This window comes from Petaurus breviceps, unplaced genomic scaffold (genome assembly GCF_028583685.1).
Source record: "Petaurus breviceps papuanus isolate PSGF00001 unplaced genomic scaffold, PetGlider_PUasm1.0 79427, whole genome shotgun sequence".
Taxonomy (NCBI): Eukaryota; Metazoa; Chordata; class Mammalia; order Diprotodontia; family Petauridae; genus Petaurus; species Petaurus breviceps.
Genome location: NW_027186531.1, coordinates 2,517 through 9,982, shown reverse-complemented (window position 1 = coordinate 9,982; position 7,466 = coordinate 2,517). Strand labels below are relative to the sequence as shown.

The window sequence follows — 7,466 nt, the reverse complement described above, 5'->3', positions numbered from 1 at the left end:
CTGGGACTCCTATGAATTTCTTTTTCAGCACCATCTTTGGTACAAATCTTGGGTATGACTTATTCCCAGGAGATGTCATTGAATTCCAGTAAATATGGTGGCAAAGGAATGTGAGACCAGAAACGAATATTATATGAGAGTGATTATTACTTTGCTCCTTTGGTGGATCTGTTATCCTGTTGATGGATGTTGGTTTTCCCTTCAGTGATGACAGATTGCAAACTATCCATGCCCTCTCATCCTGGGAGTCATGTGAACTCCAATAAATCTTCCTTCCTATTTCGGGGATTTCAAGTGGGGATGATAACCAGGCTAGCCATTGATTATTCTTTGCCCTCACCACAAGACTAATCCCACCTTCTTTTCTAGCTGTAGCTCTCTGTACTCCCCTTCCCCTTTTTTCTTTGTTCTACGGCACTTAGTACAGTGACTGGAATATAGTAGGTACTTAAATCCTTGTTTCCTTCCTTCTTTCCTTCCTTCCTTTCTTCCTTCCTTCCTTCCTTCCTTCCTTCCTTCCTTCCTTCTTTCCTTCTTCCCTACCTCCCTGCTTCCTTCTGTCCTTCCTTCAAAGAAAAAAAAGAAAGAAGTTTTCTTTCTTTCTTTCTTTCTTTCTTTCTTTCTTTCTTTCTTTCTTTCTTTCTTTCTTTCTTTCTTTCTTTCTTTCTTTCTTTCTTTCTTTCTTTCTTTCTTTCTTTCTTTCTTTCTTCCTTTCTTCCTTCCTTCCTTCCTTCTTTCCTTCTTCCCTCCCTCCCTGCTTCCTTCTGTCCTTCCTTCAAAGAAAAAAAGAAAGAAGTTTTCTTTTTCTTTCTTTCTTCCTTTCTTTCTTTCTTTCTTTCTTCCTTCCTTCCTTCCTTCCTTCCTTCCTTCCTTCCTTCCTTCCTTTCTTTCTTTCTTTCTTTCTTTCTTTCTTTCTTTCTTTCTTTCTTTCTTTCTTTCTTTCTTTCTTTCTTTCTTTCTTTCTTTCTTTCTTCCTTCCTTCCTTCCTTCCTTCCTTCCTTCCTTCCTTCCTTCCTTTCTTCCTTCCTTTCTTTCTCCTCTCTGATGATGAATTCTTGGGCTACCACAACCCTTGTGAGTGAATTTTGTGGAGGGAAATAGAGCACTGTATGTTGCAAGATTCTTCAGGGAGAGGAATCCTCTTCTTTCCTATCACTTCCACCCATTGCATTAGGAGGGTCCTAATAGAGTGCTGGATTTGGAGGCAGAAGACCTGGGTTCCAGTCTTGACTTTACCACTTATTACCTGTATGACCTTGTGCAAATTACTTAACTTCCCTAGACCTCAGTTTCCTCATCAGCAAAATGAAGGGATTAGACTAGAGGATGTTTAAGTTTCCTTCCAGCTATGATTCTGTGATTATCAAATGGGACATTACTATTTATGATACCCCTCCCCATAATCCCTTTCATTTGCATAATTATTTGCATAGAAGAACATATTATCTGACCCAGACCATGCTCTTATTTTTTGCGTGTGAAAGATAATTTTGCCCTTTTCAATGTGATCCTGGACAAAGTCATGTAAGCTCTCTGAAGCTAAGTTTCTTCACCTGTAATATAGGTGGCACTAATAGCATCTACTTCATAGAGCTGTTGGAGATCCCAGATGAGACACCACATAAAGTACTTTCAAACTTTATAGCATAATTTAAATGTTAACTATTAAATTATAATTAATAAAAATGATAACGATAATAAAAGTCATCATTCTGCTAATGGGCCCAGTCTGTGGGATGTCTTTTTCCTCTTCCAGAGGCCAGTTAGACTACCTACATGACCTTGGACAAATCCCTGGGCCTTAGTTTCCTCTTTGGTGAAATCATAGAGTTGAACTAAATGACCCCTAATGTATAGTAATTTTCTATGATTCTAAGACAGCTTCAGGGCTAAGTGGATATCTGTCTAGACTGGAATGGTCAGATAGGAAGGAATTATCTACCTTGTCCAAAATAGTTCAGAGGGGTGACTTTCAGGTTGGTAGTGGCCAAATGAAACTTGGAAACTGGCTTGGTTTGGAGGTTTTCACTAGGTTCAGACTCTTTGGGGATAACCAAGGGGATTGAGACCAAATAACTGCATACCTACAACTGATCCAGACCTCTGGAGTAGCATGGCATCAACCTAGTCTCTCAAACATCCCTGATGATAGCGTCATAGGATTTAAAGTTAGGAGGGTCCCTGGAGATCATGTAATCCACCACTTTCATTTTACAGATGAGGACACTGAGACCCAGAGAGGAATACAGTTTCATAGATGGTAAGGAACAAAGCCAGGAGTCAAACCCAGGTCCTCTAAATTCAGGGACTTTTAATAAATGCTTATGGGTCTATCTGTTGATGAACTGACCTAGAAATGGATCACTTGGTACTTCTCTAGAGTGCATCTGGGACCTTAGTGATTCTGATATGGCAAATCAAAGTCCGAGGGCTTCCCTTACTCATTTTCAGCATGTATTTCTTAAGGTTCCATGCCAACTTCATTTTGTACTACTTCTATGAATTCCTGCATCTTGCCTCACTCCTGTGAATTTGGTCATCCTGAAAAATCTGAGATCATAAATTAGAATCTAACCTCTTTCTCTGGGAAAGTACCCAGAATTATAAAACCATAGGTTCTTTTCCTTGTATTTTTTTCCATCCCTTCCCCCAGTTACTGATAGAGCCTTGTTCTCTCTCTAGGGATTAGACAGACTGGCTCAAATCTGCGTCTCCTCAAATATGGCCATCCGAACATTTCACAGTTCTCAGACCATCTCTGAGGGCTCTTCTCCCCTTGCAGTCACACCTGCCTTTGACCATATTGTGATATCTCTCTGCCCTCCTGACTGTCAGTCAGGCAATCAGTAAATATTCCTACTATGTTTCAGGCACTGTGTTAAGTGTTGGAGGCACAAATACAAAACAGACAAGGAGCTTACACTTCACTGGAGAAAGATGAAACACTGAAACTGAAAAGCCAGAGGAGAAGGGGAGTTACCAGGTGTGGGAGCTTGATGGAGAGGTTCAAAGGAGTGTAGTCAGTTGGGAAACAAAGAGATAACTGACCTGGGCACCTTCCTTCAATGCAGGTTTTAGGAGGAACTCTTTATTCCATCCTCCAATCAGAGGGACAGAGGGTGCTGATGAGGTCTGAGAGCCAACGCCGATGCATCTTGTAGAATGTTGAGTCTCCTGATGTTGAAATTCATGGGAGCATGATGTTGAAGATCAAAGGGGTTCAGCCAGGGGGGAAACAGACCAGAATTGTCTAACTGACCTCAGTTCTTTCCTTCTTACGTTAACTCTTCTCCCATTATTCTAGATGGGCTGCTAAGTGTTCCCTGAACTTTGAACAATTGCCTAATAGACTATGAAGATGGAATAAGTTTGAGGATGGCCAAGAGGCAGGGTGAGTGGCTACTGGTGACTCTCCAGAGGTTTGATGTTAAGTTACCTCCCATGATCCCCTTTGATTAAGGGGGAGCAGTAATGCAGAAAATCCCAAATTGTGGATTATCCCCAAATACTTGAGGTTTAACCTATTTTAGAATGCATTGTAGGTTTCCATGTATGTATAGATAAGCAAATATACTTTTAAAATTATGTTACACTCAAGATTAGATTAAAATGAATTTTCATTCCCTAAGCTCACATGTAGGGAAGCAATCGGAGTTGTTTCAGAAACATGCTGTGCAGCAGGGGGATAGTTGTATTCTTCTGTGTTTGAGAAAGGTTGGGAGATTTTGAATACTTTCTGGGTTTGAAATGCTTAAAACAATCTAACAGCATAGGAATTTTCCCTAAAATACAAAGAAGTAGTGCATATGTAAGGTGGAAGGGAGTTGGAGAGTTTGGTCTAAGTTTTCTGACCCATCTCAATGATAATACTTGCTTTCAGTTTTAGTAATTCAATCTGGCCCAAGTGCAGATAGCCTGGCTGGCATTCAGTGCAAGCAGTCACTGTACTTGGGCCAGGTTTGGGGTCGGCCAATTTGCAGTTACAATTTTCCCTTAGGACAAATTTTCTTTAGTAGGAGCCATTTTGGAAACTTCAGGAACTCATTAAGCCTTTTATGAAAACTACTGATTCATTGTGTTCTTTGAACCCTTATGACCAAAAGAGTCAGTGTAACTTTACTTAAAGAAAGGATTCAGATTTCAAGAGAGTTTAACTTATGGATCTTTAATCTCTATTCCATGTTACACTTATAATGTGACTTATTGCTGCTCATTTCCACATCTTTTCTTTCAACAATTCAAAAACCCTACCCAAAACTTCACATCTGTAGGACCTGAACAGAAGTTTGGGGGCATTAAAACAAAAAACCCCCACAAAATGAAAATAATAATCTTTCCAAGAAATTAGCTAAATTCTTGTAGTTAGCAAGATATCCTGAAAAGTAACCAACTTCATGAAAATGATCTAATTCTTCATGTTTCACTGAAATGCTAGTTCTCCCAACAAAATGAGTGTTATGAGAACTGAAATGATATTTAAGGAGCCAGAAAGTGCCCTTGAGGGAGTATTACTTCTTCAATCAAGTTCTGGATTTAAAAGTGAAATTTGCATGATCAAGGTGATAGAGCAGAAAGGTATCAGACTGCCAGGGAAAGAAGGAATTGGAGAAAGGAGGAGAGGTAGTATGTCTGTTAACTAACCAAGCCTTGGCCTCTCTAGGTTACTTAACTGTTTTATTAGTTGCTTGTTTATTTTTAAATGTTTTATGTGTGCGTGTGTGTGTGTGTGTGTGTGTGTGTGTGTGTGTGTAGGGGTGTGGCAAAGGAAGCACATGGCCTTCTTTTTCCTAGAAGGGAAAAAAAGTGACCTATTGGTGAAGGGAAAAGATTTATTTATTGTTCTCTCCCATGGTCCTCCAATTATAGAAATGATTTTAGTGGTTATATACTGAGGAGAAGGGCAGCTAAATGGTGCAGTGGATATAGTGCCATGACTGGAGTTAGGAAGACATGTTTCTGACTTAAAATCTGGCCTCAGAATCTTTCTAGCAGTGTCACACTGGGCAAGACACTTAATCTTGCTTGCCTCAGTTTCTTTATATGTAAAATGAACCGGAGAAGGAAATGGCAAACCACATGGGTATCTCTGCCAAGAAAACCTCAAATGGTGTTATGAAGAGTTAGACATGACTGAAACAACTAAATAACAGTAGCAACAACAAAACTGAAGAAAAGATGGTGGAAAAATTGGGAATACAAAAAGAGGCAAAAGATAATCCCTGGCTTCCCCCTTTAAGTGCTACTCTGGCTGCATTGCGCTCACATCAAGCTCTGGGCCCCGTAGCACTAGCACCAGCACTGCCATGATCATCTACTGGGAAACTCATCAGCCATGTTGAGATGTTCTCTGACATTTACAAGATCCTGAAGATCCTGAACAGGTTGAGCCTAGAATGGAGGGGAAGGTGGTCAGTAGGACAGAGGGTACCATTTATATTCTACTCATTGGTGGAAATGCCTCTACTGAAGGTCCTGAGAGCGAAGGAACAAATGCTGCCATAATCACTGGAGTTGACATAGTAATAAACCATCATCTGCAAGAAACTAGATTCATAAAAGAATCCTACAAAAAGTACATTAAAGACTATATGAAATCAATAAAGGGCAGATTTGAAGAACACAAGCCCGATAGAGTAAAACCTTTTATTATAGAAGTTGCAGAACAAATCAAACATATCCTTGCTAATTTTAAAAATGATCAGTTCTTCATAGATGAAAACATGAATCCTGATGGCATGGTGGCTCTTGGACTTCCATGAGGATGGTGTGACACCCATGTATGATTTTCTTTAAGGATGGTCTAGAAATGGAGAAATGTTGACAAATACAGCTGATTACTTTGAATCACTTGTCATCATAACTGGCTGCTGTTTTTTGGCCATCTGCATAACACCAGGACTTGGATAAACCTAGATGAATGTCATCTTGAGCATTACTAATTTAATTTTGACCTTGATTTATTTGGAGTGGAGGCATTGTTTTTAAAAACATGTCATGTGTGTTGTCTAAAATAAAATGCATTTAACATCACCCTCCCCCCAACAAAAAAAGATAGTCCCTGCTTTCCAGGAGTTCACAGTCTAATGGGGGGGGGGGCAGGCAACATATAAGTAAATATATACAAACAAGCTATAATAAAGATAAATAGAAAATAGGTGACACTGGCTAGGATTAGGCTTACATTTAGGCAGAATAGAAAGCCAACTATGTGATAATTTGAGAAGTCTTGTGTAAGGCTCCCTGTTCTCAAAAGTCTTCCTCAGTACAATGTTTAAAATTGCCAAAGCCCTGTAATATCATGTTTAAAATTCAAACCTTCTTGCCAAATGGCTGAATACTATAGTGGAAAGAACACTGATTTTGGAATTGAAAGACTTCCTTTAGAGAATTGGCTCTGCTACCATCTGGTTCTTCAACTTTGGACAAGTTGCTTATTTTTCTGAATCTCAGTTTCCTAATTTGCAAAATGGGGATTGTAAACATTTGTGATACCTACTTCATAGAGTTGTTGAGAGGCTCAAATGAGATAATTTTCAGTAAAGTTTTTATGGTAAAGGTGTATACAAATATGAGCTTAAAATATAAGCTTTTGACTTAGGCATTTAGGGACTCAAAATGCAAATTTTTGGGGGTAGGGGGTAACATTAAAATATTTTTGGTCATTAACACCTCAGGCTCATTTAAGTTGCTAGATATAGTCTCAGGAGAGAAGAGAATCTAGAGGGAACATGACAGGGAAGATCACTTGGAATCTGGGAAGGGTGGATTGAACATATCCTAGACCTTTGCTGGGTAAGGTAAAGGGAAGTCACTATTTTCCAAGACAATGGTTCCCATTTAGTGATTTGGGATGATGGTCCAAAGGGTTTAAGCTAAAAATTCTTTAATGGTTTCTTAAACAGCAAATAAGTGCACAAGTACATTATCAATATGGTTTTCCTCTATGACAACAAACATATGCATGTTTGAAGCATAGTAGGTTTCTTTCTTCAGTGATTTTGGTGTTTTGGGGGGGGGTCAGAAATTACCATTGTAGTAATTAGAATAAGTCTAAAAGGATATTATGAGTTATATATTAAATTACTCTGGGGTCTATAACATTTGTTGTTGTTGCTGTTGAAAGGGTTTTACAGGACTAAAAAAAAAATAACTGTTCTAAGCTATGGCAAGAAGAGTAAGAAAAAAGGGACATAGGTAACAATTTTTAGTAGTTATGAGGGAGTTGGGAATTTGGCCAAGCAATTGAAATTTACCTTTGTTTAGATATGGAAAGATGTGGATCATGGTTGTAGTATTCAATTTAGGGAAGTCCAAGGGGGGTGGAAAACTATGTCAGACTAGAAAAATGGTTGGAGTACCACAAGGAGAAGATGATGTTATATGCTGAGAGAAATGATTATTAATACCCAATAATTTGGGGAGATCTAGAGTTCCCCCCCTTTTTTGCCTTTTGGAGGGTAATTGGG

The 7,466-nt window shown here is 39.0% G+C and overlaps 1 pseudogene; it reads left to right on the top strand.

Moving 5' to 3' along the window:
* The first annotated feature begins 5,303 nt into the window (after nt 1-5,303).
* LOC138175921 (translationally-controlled tumor protein-like) lies at nt 5,304-5,821 on the top strand (annotated as a pseudogene).
* The last annotated feature ends 1,645 nt before the right edge of the window (nt 5,822-7,466 follow it).